This window comes from Leopardus geoffroyi, chromosome D3, assembly GCF_018350155.1.
Source record: "Leopardus geoffroyi isolate Oge1 chromosome D3, O.geoffroyi_Oge1_pat1.0, whole genome shotgun sequence".
Classification (NCBI taxonomy): Eukaryota; Metazoa; Chordata; class Mammalia; order Carnivora; family Felidae; genus Leopardus; species Leopardus geoffroyi.
The window spans coordinates 70,684,867-70,701,675 of NC_059339.1; the positions used below are offsets into that span (position 1 = coordinate 70,684,867).

The following is a 16,809-nucleotide window of genomic DNA, read 5'->3' on the forward strand; positions in this document are numbered from 1 at the left end:
TGATTTGTCTGGATCTTCTGGACTTACCCAAGAAGGCATAACTCTGACTTTGATTCATTTAATTCCTAGATTTAGACCAAAGCCAGGCCAACTCTAGTGTCACAGCTCTGGCTACTGGATGAATTGAAGTTCATCACACTCCATTTTTTTTGAGTTTGTCTTCTAGATAGACACAGAAAACTTTGAGCCTGGATAGTCCCAATCCTGGGGCTCAAGATGTTCACCAGACTTCATCAAGTTTCTTCCTTCCTACAGAACATCTAGAAACTCTGTCCAGGCAATGATGTGGGGCAAGCACAGAGCTCATGTTTGTTCCCCCTCACCCAGGGATCACAATCCTTGGTTTCCTGGTGCCCAGTGTGTGAAAACTCCTTTCTTATGAATGTTGCACACATCAAACTAATGTAACATTGTGTGTCAACGAGACTCAAATAAAACACTGAAAAAAGAAAATTAAAAATTAAAAAGCACCCAATGAGAAGGGAACACAGCTAGGAGCTACTGACTGACTATGTGATCAGAGGCAAATCAGCAAAACTCTTTAAGCCTCAGTTTCTTCATCCACAGAATGGGTAACAGTAACACCCATGCTCTCTCCGTACCTCAGAAGGTTATCGTGAGAGTGAAGTGGAAGAAGGATAACTGTTTGAAAAGTGACACGCTATTATAAAATGTGGTGGTTTGCTAGACTATTGTTCAGGCTATCAGACCCGCTTCCACCATCAATAGCTGAAGAACATGACTATACACAATTTGCCACACAGAAAAGTTTTTATTAGTTCATCTCCAACGTTATTATCTTTAAAATTACTGACTTTGGGATTGTATGTATCGATGGTCACAATTTTAAAACCTCAACAGTAGGACATCTGGAAAAAGGATCCCTCTTTTTGTTTGTTTCTGGTGGGAGGGTAAATCTAGTCCCCTTACCCTTCATCTTGGCTGGAGGTAGAATTCTCTTGTGCTGAATTACTGGTTTATGTAGCAACCTAATACTAATCTCATTGGAAAATTCAGACACCTTCCTTGTCTTTTTCTATTGTCCATGTAAATTGTATAAAACATCCATAACATGAAATGTCTGTTCATGAAAATATGGTAAACACCTTTCCAACTCTTTATAAATGTAAGGAGCTTTTTAATTTGCCCGACACCAAATCTCTGTTGTAGTAATTGCATACATCTCACATTTCATTCCAAATTAATTTACATGCTACTCAGGGTACCTGGGTGGCTCAGTTGGTTGAGGGTCTGATTCTTGGTTTCGGCTCAGGTTGTGATCCCATGGTCCATGGTTCAAGCCCCGTGTGGGACTTTACTCTGAGTGTGGAGCCTGCGTGGGATTCTCTCTCTCCCCCTCTTTCTGCCCCTCTACCCCCCTGAAAAAAAATAAGTAAACTTGAAAAAATTACATGTTCTTCCTCATAAAGCAGGTCAGTACTTTTTCTCTGGATTCTCTTTCCCACATGATTATTCATTCAGTCAGTAAGTTTTGTCACTTCTGTTCCATCCCATCCTGTTCCACAGACACTTAAGGGGTATCTCTTACATGCCAGACCCTGGGTGCTGTGCTGTGGCTGCAAGAGGAAGCTCCTATGTCTAGTGCTTTTCTTGTATCTTTGTATGAAGACATGATGGGGTGGCTGAGACCTGTGACAATGACCGGTTTCGGGGTAGCACAAGGGAAGCCTGGGGCCTCCCTCTAGCTCTCAGCCCAGTTAAGCTCTTCAGCCAGGCCACATGTCCCTTGCCTTGCCTTTTGTGGGCCTGACCCGTCACTCGCCTTGTACTCCATCCACCCCACCTGTGCCAGAGTAACCCATAAGGTGGCATATTTGTCACACCCCCTGCCATCTTGTTTCTGTGCCGGTGTCCTCCAGCTTAAACAACGCTCTTTCAAACCTTCCCCCGCCAAGTCTCCTCTCTGAAAAAAATGCAGACTTCTGTGGCCTGGGGATCACGCTTGAATAGACAAGTTCTGCTGGAGGAGTTTGTCCTTGTAAAGGCCAGGCAAAGCATGAAGAAGGTGAAGAACTCAGCAAAACCTCAGCAACACCCTTAGCTCTGGGCTGATCCAGGTACAGATTCAACTGTCTTTGTGTCTGGTTTCTTTCACCATGGTCACTGGCTGCTCCTACTGTCAGCATGAGAGCTGGAAAGGGCACCTGCCGACCCTGTCACTCAGCTCCACACACAGCATCTGGGAAATGCTTGCCCTTAGGTTAACTTTAGAAGTTTGATCTCTGTGGAAGAATGTATATAATCTCTCCTGATAGAAAATGATGTCATGTTTCTTTGTTTCATATTAGCAGATGAAAACTTGACTACATTGTATAACGATTTGATTGCTAAAAGTACTTACTCCTATTCTCATTTCACAAATTTGTTTACATTGTGGCATATCTGTCTGCATTGGCTCCACCTGTGAAATTAGTACACACAGGAGTATTTTGTTTCCAGCGCACATTCACTCTGTTCAGATAGCCGTACCCTAAATGTATCCTGGGAAACCACCCTCCCCCTGTCTCGGGAACAATATCCCCCTGGCTCCAGGGGCAGGGTGTGTGACTCAGACCCAGCCAATCAGAGCGCCGCAAACTTCTGGCCACATGGCCCCATCGGAGCCAATTTCCTGGAAGGACTAATAAAAGCTACAAATAAAACAAATCATATGGAAAATGGCGATCCAACCACAGATGTAGAAGTGATAAAGATCATAAAAGCATATGTGGGTAACTGCATGACCAGATGCGAAGTTCGAATTACTAGACAAGTATAAAATGCACAGATCAGCACAAAAAGAAATAGGATATTTGAAAAAGACAATGATAACTTAAAATAGAATGAGAAATAAAATTATTCCTTCTTGTCCCAATACAAAAATCAGAAAACAAAAGCGAAACAAACAAAAAAAAAAAAACAAAAAGAAAAAGATCTAAGCTTACCCTTGCCTTGCCTTTTGTGGGCCTGACCTGTCCCTTGTCCTGCACTCCATCCACCCCACCTGTGCCACAGTAACCCGTGAGGTGGCATTTGTGTCACACCCCCTGCCGTCTTGTTTCTGTGCCGATGTCTTCCAGCTTAAACGAGGCTCTTTCAAACCTCCCTCCCCGCACCCCGCAAGTCTCCTCTCTGAAGAAAAGAGTAAATACAAACTTCTGTGGCCTGGGGATCATGCTTGAATAGACAAACTCTGCAAAATTGCAAAACAAATGTTTAAGTGAATCCTTGTTTTTTGTCTTTAAATGATATAAAGCATTTGAATTTCATAACACACTTCTGATCGTTTAGTGTAATCATCTTAAAATGATTTTTGGTTAAGTTTTTCAATATCTGCATATACCCCACCACCACTTTTAAAAGATTACTTTTTAATTTTTTAAAAGTTTATTTATTTTGAGAGAGAGAGAGTGGCAGAGAGAGAGGGAGAGAGAGAATCCCAAGCAGGCTTTGCACTGTCAGTGCAGAGCCTGATATGGGACTTGAACTGATGAACTGTGAGATCGTGACCTGAGCTGAGATCGAGTCAGATGCTTAACTGACTGAACCACTCAGGCGCCCCTTTAAAAGATTTGATCCCTTGGAAATATGCCCCTAGTTTCTTCTATGGCTTCTTATATTCTCTGGACTGCAAATGTGCATTCCCAACGACACGGTAACTCTGAGAAGCTGAACTTAAAGAATTAACAAACCAAAATTCTTGGCCTGGCTGGCAGGGCCTCCAGCAAGCTGCCGTTCTGGCTGCTAAATTGTCTTCTCCAAACCCAGCTCCTCAGACATGCCCTGTCAGGGTGGTCAGGCTGCCCACCATACTCCCCCATGGTGGCAGTCCCCTGACCTTCAAGGGTGTGGTTTGCTTCCCACAAAGGCCCATCAATTTGGGCCCATACGGCTGTTCCCCACGGTTTGATCTCATCACAGGGGTGGGTTAGGGCACCAGCAGGTTTTCTTTCTTTCTCTTCTTCCCTTCCCTTTCTTCCCTTTCTAGCTTCCTAGCTTTTCTTTTCTGCCCTCTCTTCACTTCCTTCCTCCTCTCCCTCTTCCTTCCTCTCCTCTTCTTTACAGAAAAAATCAGTACAAGTGTTCACCTCCTGAAAACTTGATGAAATCATTCCTACTGCTCTTCCCTATTCGCTCTGCCATGACAGCGTAGGATGACCATACTTCCCAGGGTCCTAGGTTCACCTGTCATCCTGGCATAGTTATTACTGTTTCTCCCTTCACTCTCAAAAATGTGTGGGTTTGGATGATGGGCTATATCACTACCTTACTGTCATGTGAACCAGTTCCTGCAAAATACGTTGGTGGAGTTGGGAACATTGATCTATGGGTCGTGACCCCACACACCCTCCAAGCACCTAGCACTGAATCCCACAAAGAGCGGCAGAGACTGGATGAATCGGTGAGAAGTGATTCTTTTTCCATCTGTCCTACTGTTGAGGTTTTAAAATTGTGACCATCGATACATACAATCCCAAAGTCAGTAATTTTAAAGATAGTAACGTTGGAGATGAACTAATAAAAACTTTTCTGCGTGGCAAATTGTATATAGTCATGTTCTTCAGTTGTTGATGGTGGGAAGCGGGTCTGATAGCCTGAACAACAGTCTAGCAAACCGCCACATTTTATAACAGCGTGTTGCTTTTCAAACAGTTATCCTTCTTCCACTTCACTCTCACGATAACCTTCTGAGGCACGGAAGAGAGCATGGGTGTTACTGTTACCCATTCTGTGGATGAAGAAACTGAGGCTTAAAGAGTTTTGCTGATTTGCCTCTGATCACATAGTCAGTCAGTAGCTCCTAGCTGTGTTCCCTTCTCATTGGGTGTTTTTTAATTTTTAATTTTCTTTTTTCAGTGTTTTATTTGAGTCTAGTTGACACACAATGTTACATTAGTTTCACGTGTACAGCTTAGTGATTTGACAAGTTTATATATTATGGGATGTTCACCATAGGTATAACTGCCATCTGTGGTGTTTCATCACTATCACAGCGTCGGTCACTGTATTTCTTATCCTGTGGCTTTCATCCCATGACTTATTCAGTCCATAACTGGAAGCCTGTATCCTTCTCTCCCCTTCACCCATTTCACTCAACACTCCGCCCCCTCCCTGCTGGCAACCATCAGTTTGTGCTCTGTATCTACAGGTCTGATTCTGCTTATTTATTTATTTATTTATTCATGTATTTGTTTGTTTTAGATTTCACTTATGAGTGGAATCATACGATATTTTTCTTTCTCGGTCTGACTTATTTCAGTCCGCATAACACCTCTAAGTCCAAAGACGTTGTTGCAAATAGCATGATCTCCTCCTTTTTTTATGGCTGTATAAACCAGGTGTCCTATTATTTCAGCATAGGCTGAGATAAAAGAGAAACTCCCCTGTTTTAGTAGTTTGAGAAAATAAAAGCTTACTTCTCACATCAAATCTGCTCTGAAATAGCAGCCTCCTTCCACTTGTAGCTATGTCACTTGGGGTATCAGAATTCCCAGCTCACCAAAACAGGAGGGCTTTGATGGAGAAGGTCCCTAGATCTTAATGCCTCAACTTGGAAGGACACCAGGTATTTCTTCCCATAGCTATTCATGAGAACAAGACACATGGCCCAGACCCAAAGTATAAAAAAGACTGAGATTGTAGAGGAGCCCATGGAAGATATGGTGACCACTGACTGTTTCTGTCCTAGCCACCCACATGTAAATCATCTGAGAAGTCTTTAATGAACACACACATCAAGTGAAATACCGTATTGTTTGAAACTTGCTTTAATATGCTGTAAAGAAAAAAGTGTGTGCAGGACGGAAAGATAAAAGAAAATTGGTAAAATGCTGTTAACTACTGGAGGTGAGTGATGAATATATAGGAATTCATGATATTATTCTACTTTGGGGTACCTTTCCATTATAAAAAATATAAAAAAATAAAATAAGAATCATTGATCCAAGGAGCCCTTCATCTGTACATCTGAGGTGAGACTTGGATATGAATATTTTACAAAAGCAAGAATATTTATAGTATATATATCTAATACTATTAGACTTTTTAGTTCATGAATAATGGATTTTCATTATTTGTGTTCTGATTCCATGTTGGGTATCCCTTAACCTTGAGTCTTTTCAATTCTGGTGGTATCGAGGTGGTCTTTGTGATATTGTCACAAAATAAGTGTTCCTTTCGGGGCGCCTGGGTGGCGCAGTCGGTTAAGCGTCCGACTTCAGCCAGGTCACGATCTCGCGGTCCGTGAGTTCGAGCCCCGCATCAGGCTCTGGGCTGATGGCTCGGAGCCTGGAGACTGTTTCCGATTCTGTGTCTCCCTCTCTCTCTGCCCCTCCCCCGTTCATGCTCTGTCTCTCTCTGTCCCCCAAAAAATAAATAAAACGTTGAAAAAAAAAAGTGTTCCTTTCCCATGAAGAAAAGAAAAAACAAACAAACAGCAACCCAGCTCTGCTAAGGTCAGAATATTCAGTCCTCTCCACTCTGTGTTTTGGAAAGTAGATGATGTGGTGGTTCAAAAGGGCAACAGATCCTGTGTAGTTTTTGCTGTCAAGACTGGGCACTATTCCCCTACCCTTGGCTTTGGACTGGCCTTGTGGCTGCTTCGATTGATAGAATGCAGCAGAAGGGACGGTGTGAAGTTCTAAGTGTGGACCTAGGCTTCTGTTCTCACCCCTTAGTAATCAGCTGCCCTGGGAAGAAGCCCTGTCCAGCTTTTTAGGGTTAGGTGACCCTCCCTGACAGCCACACCAAACCTTGGACATGCGAGGGAAACCACATGGATCCAACAGCTGTGGTTGAGCCTCCAGACACCTACATGTACATGAGCGACCCCGAGAACAATAGAAGAACCACCCCTCCAATCCCAGTTCGAACTGTTGACCCCATAGAATCATGAGCAAACAAAATGGCTGTTATTTTTCACCTACTAAGTGTTAATGGTTTGCCATGCAGGCATATGATAGTGTTATACCCATAGACCCTCAAGTCACTGGTTAAGACTTTAAAATGTGTTTTATTGTTTATTTGTTGAAGGTTTTTCTTTTTTCAATTCTTGAAAATCTCTAGGCTGCACATCTTAGAGATGATAAGAGCTGAGTGTCAGAAGTCTCAGACTTAAAAATATATATCAAATTGTATTTCCCTCCAAGGAGAACTTGTGTCCTTTATTCACTCAGCTTTAGTTTTATCTACTTTTATGACATCTGAATTGCACTAAGATGTGATTTAATTTGGAGCTTGGAAGAGAGTTTACATTGGCATTGGGGGAGTTTTCCTGAGAGATAAACTTTCAAGGAAACACATGGTAATTCAAGGGAAAGTGTATCTCAAACTAGTGTGATTTCAAAAACAACAGAGTTCTTCAGTAAGTGAAGCATTAACCAATTCCCCAGATGCTGTTGATGATATTTATCTCTTCTGGGATTAACTCAAGAGCCCCATGAGAAAGGGATAATACTAGTTATTTACTACAGAGGTGATGAAAACAGAACTGAATGGAAAAAACTGGTTGATTTGTGCTAGTTTCTTACTGTGGCAGTTGGGAGAGGTATAATGTTCTGCAAAATTACACCAAGGACCTAGATTTTAATGAAGCAAATCTTCCCTTCCCTTATATCAATCCTCAGTGGGTCACACAGAGAAACCACTGCTTCCCAACTATTCTGTTCTGAGTCTCTTTACATTAGGAGACATTTGAATGAGAAACTTGTGTTCCAGATAAAGCTACATGTGTGTCCTAAACCAGATTAAAGCCGTCATGAATCCCTGAACTGTACCGGTGAGTCTGAACATCCTTGAGAATGATTTGCTAAACTTCTGTTTTTAAAGTTAAGGTGCCTTTGCTACAGTTTGTATCTTGCCTATGAGAGCCAGTCCAAAAAAGAATCATGAATTAAAAGGTATCACTTTGGGGAGTACCTTTCATCTTCAAAATGCTCACTATATCTAGCAGAGTTTACAATCCAGAATCTTTGACCCCTAGATAATCATTTTCAAAGTGTATTTTAACCAAGAATAACTATTTTTCCCTGTCTCCAAAAGCCTATATTAAATTTATGTTTTAAGTGATGTCGCTCACATCTTTTCTACTAAAAAAAGGCATGAATGACAAGAAAGGTACTTGCCAGGAGAGAAGGCTAAGCACTATGTGAAGGTTCGGATGGCAAAGACAGGCAACTCATTCAAACCTGAAAGCCTCCTGACAAAGACAGCACCTGAAGCCGCAGGAAGCCTTTCAAGAGAAATAAAGAGGATTTTGATGAGCTGCCTCTGTGTGCAGGGCCCTGAACCCAGGGCTGCTGTCGACTCCAAAAATAATGAGGAACAGTCCCGTTCTCAGGAGCTTACCATCTACATGGTCACGGAAGGCACAATGCATCTGGAAAGTTAAGAGCAATGGAAGAGGGAAATAGATACACAGGACAGATATGAGACATCACAATGGTGAATGATAGATGTGAAATGAGCATATGGCACATGCTCTAAGAACTCAGATGGAGCCATGATTGTGGAAAACTGGACCCGAGGGAAGATCATACATACACAGCCAGGACACTTTTTGGATCCCAAAGAATGGGCAGGATTTGGAAAAGCTGAAAGGGATGGGGAAGGTAATCTGGTTTGGAACCAGATAGAGAAATTGGTATGTGAGATGACAAAGGAAAGAGGCAGCACAGCATATGGTATGGAAGCACATTTTTGGAGCCTGTGAGTAGAAGAGTTGCATTAGAACAGAATGAAGCTGTATGCTGATGGATTGTTGAGTGATGAGCAGTCTTTGAGCCTGACCGTGAAAGCCCTTAGTTGTCAAGGCAGTTCATCTAGATTCTCTTGGTAACTGGGATCTCAGATAAATCTTTGGGTATCTTCAAACATTTGTTAGGATGGCCGAGAGACTAAGGACCATGTGAGGTCTTAATGAATGGAGAGACACTTTCCTTTTTTTTTTTTTTTTTTTTTTTTTTGTTAAAAAAAATTAAGTTAACTTATTTATTTTAGAGAGAGAGGGAGAGCGAGCATGAGCGGGGGAGAGCCAGAGAGAAGGAGAGAGAGAATCCCAAGCAGGCTCCATGCTGTCAGCACAGAGCCCGATGCAGGGCTCAAACTCATGAACCATGAGATCACGACCTGAGCTGAAATCAAGAGTCAGATACTTAACTGACTGAGCCACCAGGTGCCCTGAGGACACTTTCCTAAGAGTTACAAGCTGAAATGAGATGTGCCACTCTTTTTACCTTTGGACTGAAAAAGTGGTTAGAAGCCCAGCCAGTTTATTTAATTGGTCAGGCCAAGAATCTTTACATACCCAAATAGGAGCTTGGCTGTATAATCTAGTCAGGTTTCTCTTCTATAAAACTGAGCCTAAAGAAATTAAATACTAATTTTCCACCACTTTTATATGTGTGCACCCAAAGTTGAAACTCAACGTATCTAACAGAAAGTAATATATTGCATATGTTATGTGTGATACATGGATAAAATGAGCATATTATAATATTGCTTATTGAGTGACTTAAAATGAGGTGCAAATGGCTCATCACATCGTTCTAATAATTTCCAAGTAATTTGTTGGTAATCAGAAACGGTGATTATAAGCTTTTGTTTGAAGTGACTGTCATCCAAAAAAATAATGCCTGTCTGGGCCTCGATTTGATGAAGGGAAGTGCAGCAAAGTATTTCAAAATGACTTCACTGAACTGTGAGTCATCGTGTCCTTGGTGCCCAGATGCTTTGTGGCAGCCAGAGGCAGCCGGGTGCTCAGGCTGTGCTTTGTGACTTGGTACACACCTGGGTGCTAGAGCTTTCCATGGGGCCTGGACCTGGAGGTCCTATGTCCAGGCTTCAGTGACACTGCTGCCTTCCCACCACAGCTGCCCCTCGGAGCAGGAGGTGGAGGTGTGTAGGCCCCTCCTTCCTCATGCCCGCCAGCTGGTGTGAGCCTCACTGTCATTAGGGTTGTGTTTAAGGATGTCGCATGAGAAGTGCTGGTGGCAGGGCTCTTCATCTTCTGGGCAATGAGGGCTCCCATCCCTGTTACACTGTCAGTAGGAAGCATCTCTGCCTGCAACCCCTCCAGGTGTAGTAAGAGAGGACTCAGACATAGGTGGAGTTTCTTGAGTAAATGTTAGCAAAAATATGCAAAAGGATGAGTATACACGATTTTAGCAGTAGAGAGAGCATCTCTGTCCTAGGAGACGAGAATGCAGACTGGATGAGCTGTAGTCTTTTTAGAAAGTGGTCACCATTTTTTTTTTTTTTTCAATTAGAAAACTCAGTCAGTATGTTCCAAACTCAGTCAGCTATAAGCATGTACAGAAAATGGAATATGGTTTTCTACATAGAATATCTTGAGTGACTCTGTCATCTTTATAAAAGTCCAAGTGAAATAACCCTCTTTGGATATTGTTTATATGAAAACTTGGACAAAGTAGACCCTTTTGGCTATAAATGTCAAGAACAGGTGCCCTGGCAGGTAAAGGTAGGTAAGCAGCCTCCATTTCACTGTTCTATAACCATAAAGTCTATTACTATCTGGGCACACTAACTATTGTTAATTTTTGAGTTAGATGGTCAAGGATTATGGCAGAGAGTTTCAAGCCTTAAAGTGCATTGTGATCGCTTATTGAAAGTACCCCCAGAGACTCTGATTCAGCTAGGAAGGACTGGAATCTTTATTTTTAGCAAATGCCTAAGGCATTCTGATACTCATGTGACTCTATACTATTTACCTTAAGAAACACCAAACTAGGGCTTTATGTTTCAGGAGATCATAACTGCTGATCTCTTGAATGAAGGAGGGAGGGATTAGGGTGAAGGGCAGAGGGGAGATACACATGGTATTCTTGATAGTTAAATCAAGAAATGAAAACCTCAGTGAGTAGCTTCTCTCTTTCTAAAAACTGCTCCAAAATGCCATGGTTCTCTAGAAGCTGTACCAAACAGGAAGCTACTGTGGGTAATTCCTTACAAATTTATAATCAGATTAAGGCGGAGGTCATTATGATAGAGACAGCAGGCAGGGAGTGTGCAGGGGTGGTGTGGTATCATCCTGCCCTTCTCTTACCTCCAAAGCTATTATCGTTTACGAATGAAATGAGCACACTGCCAATTCTGACTCCAGGTCATTAACCAAGGAGGCAAATTTAATAAAATCCCAGACTAATCCAGACAATTGGTGGCCAACTAGGAACTTTCTCATCATGTTCTTAAATTATATTCACTGTTGCAACATGCTGACGGATTCAAAATCAATTATCATGCTGGAGAATACTATGCATGAGTCAGAAGAAATGAGCTAGATTTGCATATGGCAACATAGAGAGATCTCCAAAACAAAGGAGTGAATACAAAAATAAGGTACAGAATAAGATAGATAGTGAAATACCATTTACGGATATAACATGCATCGTATTCAGTGCTACCTGTTTTCCAAGCGGAACACATGTCTAAGTGATAGTAGATATACGTGCATTAAATAGACTAAAGCAAGTGCCTATGTCGGAGGAAGGCAGATGGAGACTGGTGGTGAGGGATAAAGGAGAAAAACAACAAACAAACCAGACCAGCACCTTGTCACAGATCAGTGCTGACTGTGGATCTCGAATTGAGAAGTGGGATAGACTCAGTTCTCGGCCTCTTAGGAACAAAAGGAAAAATGTTAAAGACTTGACATCTGCCCTGAGGAATTGCAAATTTGGTAGGAGTCACATGTGTGAAATAAATAAGACATTATATATTCATGAGTTAGATAGGAAGTACTACGATAGCTGAGAGAGTATAGAGAAAAAAGAAAAAAAATGACAAAACTTTAAGACAAAAAAAAAAAAAAAGAGGAAAAGGCAAATGTTCTGTGGTGTCTGCCGATGGTCCTCAGAGGCATTCCACTGTGTGGCCGTCTTTGGAAGTTCCTTATTTTCATCATTTTTCCAACGGTCTCCAGGAACCAACATTAGTCTAGATCTCCCAATCCTGTCCCAGTTCCCAAGGACTGTCGTGTTTTACTTCATTCTTTTCCATACGCATCAGAGATATGACTGAACTTTGCTTAAATGAGGAAAATGTCATGTTAACCTAATTTCATTTATTTCTTCTTTTTTTTTGGTACTGATTTTTTATACAAATTTTGAATATAGGTCACACACCATGTTACAGTGGTTTCAAGCGTATAACATAGTGACTCGACAAGTTTATACCTTATGCTCACCACAAGCATAGCTACCATCTCTCCCCATACAACACCGTTACAATATCACTGGCTATATTCCTCATGCTGTGCCTTTTTTATTCCTGTGACTTACTCATTCTATAACTGCACCCCTCTATCTCCCACTCCCCTCCCTGGCTCTGTGAGGTCAGGCAATATTTGCAAAAATTTCCAGTACCGAAGTGTGCTCTCCTATGGAACATCAGTTAAGGTGATGTTAACTGCTGGAGTAGATGTGCCCCCCTGTATCAGAGGCTGAAAAGTGATGTCACAGTACAATGATGGTTCTCCTGGATTGCTGGCTCTCCTCCACGCAGTGACTCCGAAACCCAGTTTTGTCAGTCGTGAATCTGTGCCATGTTATACGCATGAATCTCAGTCTGCCCTGGGAGCCTTTTCTGCTCCAGCCCGGTAGAAGAGGAAAGAAGATGCAAGATTATGTTTGAATATTTTCGATTGTCCAGGATTGGAGGAAACATTATGTTAGTTCTTATTCCCAGACCATTGACGAGAGTTCAGTTGTAGAACTGTCAGGAAGGCTGGGAAAGGTAAATATATTTGTATGCTCAGATACATGGGGAGATGGGTCTGCTGAATAACTTCTATGTATTTGTTTATTTGCTTGTTTGTTTCTTTATTTACATCCATCTCTTATTCATAAGAGGTGTAGAAATGGGGACTGATAAAGGTAATGGGAAATTTACCTTTGATTCCACTTGATATATTTGATGTGTTTAACCAGAAGTTGGGCAGAGAATCTGTGCCTTTTGAAAGTCTTCCTCATCAACATTCGCTGACCATAAAATGAAGAAAGTTTCATGGACAGAACAGCTGTATGAATTAGAAGGTCTAGTAATCCTTCACTAGAAAACATATTCTTGTATGTGCCCCACAGGGGTAGTACTCAGCGTTACCCCTCTCTTCCCTTCAGCTGCCTTTCTGACTCCTCTGAGCCAGCATCTAGATGTCTGAATCTTCCAGGCTTGGCCAAAGTTTTTAGATTTTACCCCGAGCTGCCCACACCTTTGAGACTTGCCTGACTCTTTATGCCTCAGCTAATTCCTTTGGCCTCCACTTCTTGACAGCCTGAATTTCTCTGCCTACTTGTTTCAACCCAGGCTGTGCCTGTGTGAACTTTCCTTTTAACTTGTGTGAGTCAATAACGGGCTGTCTCCTGAGACATAGCTACATTCTGGGTTGCGCTAGAAGTCCTGCTTATACTATAAATCCTTACATAAGACTTATTATATAAGTCCTGCTGAGCACTATTTTGTTGTTCTCTTCATCTCAATGTGATTATGGTATATACTAATTGCTGGGATTCCTATGTGAAATCACTACAAAAGAGCTGAATATTTTATCCTACAAAAATTTGCCCTTGATGAGAAAAGTGCTGAGTCATCTAGGTAGTTCAAGTAAAAATTTGAATTTGAATCATGAAAGGAAGTTCTCCTGGGGACATTTGCTCCAGTGTTTCTGCTGCGCATTCAGAAATTTGCTCATCATATTTGGTAACTGTTCAAAATTCTCTGGAGGGAACTGAGACAAGTTTTCAACATAGGAAAATTCATGTGACTGAGTATAAACTTTATTTCTTTGGCCAGCCTGGCGTCTACAATATGTGCAGCCCGGTAATCAATTCATGATACAAATATTGATAATATATCTCTTTCTTACACGTTTGCATGAACTAATCAATCATATATAGTGCAATAATTTCTTTGCCTTTGATTGATAAAGGTTAGGTACCAGTCAACAATAGCCTGTGGGTCAAATTCAGCCCCATGCCTGTTCTGGTAAAGTTTTACTGGAACAGAGCAATACTTATTTCTTCACATATTATCTATGGCTGTTTTCACGCTATGGCGGCAGAACAGAGTAGTTGTAACAGAGGCTGGACGGTCCTCAAAGTCTGTAATATTTAGTCTCCTGCCCTTTGCAGAAAAAATTTGCCTGCTCTCACTTTAGCAGAATATATTGAAAGCATATGATTCCTAACACTGAGCAGACGGCCAATAAATGAGTTTTCTATCCCAATCTTCCTTTGCTTATATTATTTCTTCTACCTGGAATGCTGTGACTCTTCAACCATTTCTTTCTTTATTCACAAGTATTCATCATGCGCCTGTTATGTGGCAGGCACTGCTTTGGTGCTGGGATAGTGTACATAACAGAATCGACTGCCTTCATGGACCTCACATTCTACTGGGGTGGGGAGACACAAGCGGATGTACAACATCATGTCTCCTCCTGATTCATGCCGTGAAAGTAAATAAAGCAGGTACAGAGGTCTCTCTGCCTGTTTAATTCATATTCAACCCCAAAGTCTTGCAAAGCCCAACTTCCTTTACGAGATCATCCTTGGTCTCCCCATTTGCTCATTGACTCTTTCCCTAACTGTAAAGTCCCAGCTCTTTTTATTTGGTGTTTTTAAGGCGTTTATGTCATTCTACCATCAACTGGAGCTCTTTGTTGATGTTTTTCTTCTCCACCATAGATTGCGAGGCCACCATAGATTGTGAGGTCATAACAATGAGGCAATTTTTTAAATTTCTCAACAGCAACTAACACGGTGTCTGAAAATTGCTAGGAAATCAGTATATACCAAAATACGGATCTACCAACGGAGGTTTGTAGTACACAACATTTTGATGCGTCCGCGTCTCAGTCTGTAGTCTTCCCGAGTTTGTGACCATCACTGTGACCCATCCTCATGTGCACCAATGGAAAGAGGGACTTTCCCATATTTTCAGAAGCTGGGATCTCTTCAGGAATTAACTACACCCACAAGTCCGTTTGGGCCATAAGATTTATCTTTTCTCTTGATAAAGAAATGAGATAACTTTTCTTAATTGATTACACCCTGAATTTACCCCAGTAAGAGGGAGAAATTCAACCTGGCTCTGCAGGTTGACCTCGCCACGGCCCCGGGAGCAGTGACATCGGGTAGCTCCACACCCAGGCCTGCAGCCTGCGAGGGTGGCTGGGTGCTTCAAGGGGATCAGGAGAACATCAACCCGGAGAAGGCGGAGCCCGCTCAGCAGCCTCCGGCCCAGGCCGGGAACCCACGCCTCCCAGCACCACCGTAGAGCCCAAGACAGGATGGGTTGCACCTCTTAAGGATCTTCCTCTAAATGATGAGCATGCACCTGTTCCTCCCTGGAAAGCCAACAGTCAACAGCCTGCCCTTACCATTCACGTGGATGAAGCAGAAGAAGAGACACAAAAGAGGCCACCTCCATCTAGAAACCAAACAGAACATGAAAATGTCCTGGCTTTTAGCTCAGCTATTACTTTATCAGGGCCAAGAAAACTGCTGGTACCCCTTCATTATCCAGCGGATGGTAGTTCTGAGTCACCACATACTATGGGCAAGTTGCACTAGAAGACGAAAGCCAGTGGGTGTTCCTGAAGTGACAGGCAGCCGTGAGGACATTCACACATACCTTAGGGAAGTGGAGGTTAAATGTAAGCCTGAAGTGGGCTACATGAAGAAACAGCCAGACGTCACTAACAGTAGGAGGGCTATGCTTGTGGACTGGTCCATCAAAGTAGGAGAAGAATGAGACCCCGCATTTGTCTGTAAACTACATTGCTGGGTTCCTTTTGCCCATGTCGGCTCGGCGTTGGCAGGAAAATTTCAGCTCTCGGTGGTACCGCTGCTGTGCTGTTAGCCTCCAAGTTTGAAGAAATGCATCCCAGAAATAGAGTCTGTGCACATCACAGGTGATACCTACACCAAGAAACCAGCCCTGAGGACGGAGCACCTAGTTATGAAGGTACTTTGCTTTTGACCTAGCTACACCAAGACGTTTTCTTACCTGATGCTTTCTGCACCAGCAGTCTGCCAACCACAAAGTTGAAAGTTTGGCGATGTTTTTGGGAGAATTAACTTTGATGGATGCTGACCCACACCTAAAGTATTTGCCATCAGTGATTGCTGGAGGGGGCTTTCATTTAGCACTCTACAGTCACAAGACAAAGCTGGCCTGAAACTTTAGTTCCAAAGACTAAAGATATATACCCTGGAAGGTCTCCATCCCTGTCTCGTGGACCTTCACCAGATCTACCTCAGAGGACCACAGCATGCACAACAGTCCATAAGAGGAAAGAACAGAAGTTCAAAGTATCCTGGTGTTTCTCTTCTTGAGCCACCAGAGACACTAAATGTGTAGCAGTGAAGACTGCCTTTGTTTTCTACGATGTAAATAACTCATTGTATACGGTGTCCAGCTTTTCTAAGGTTTTAAGTTTATAATCATGTCTAAATACAGAAGTTATTTACAAGGCCAAGTACAAATTATGGTATGCATTACATTTTAAATGGTTTTAATTTGTATCTTTTGTACATGTAGCTATCTCAGATATTTGGCTAATTTTAAGTGATTTTGCTAACGTATTAATGATGCCAGCTGTCATCATAATGGGAATTAGTAAATGGATTTGGGGAATTTGAAAACAAAGGAAGAAAGGGAAGAAGTTGAAACAAGTAGTTACCAAACAGGTAATTAGATGAGAAATTCTTGGCTTTCTGTTGCTGTGTTAAAACACACACACACATATGCGTGCGCACACACACACACACCCTTCAGAGCTCATGGGCTGGT

At 42.2% G+C, this 16,809-nt stretch overlaps 1 pseudogene; it reads left to right on the forward strand.

Annotated features, from left to right (window-relative positions):
* Positions 1–16,476, forward strand: part of LOC123587497 — a 36,132-nt pseudogene extending 19,656 nt beyond the window's left edge.
* Positions 16,477–16,809: the final 333 nt, after the last annotated feature.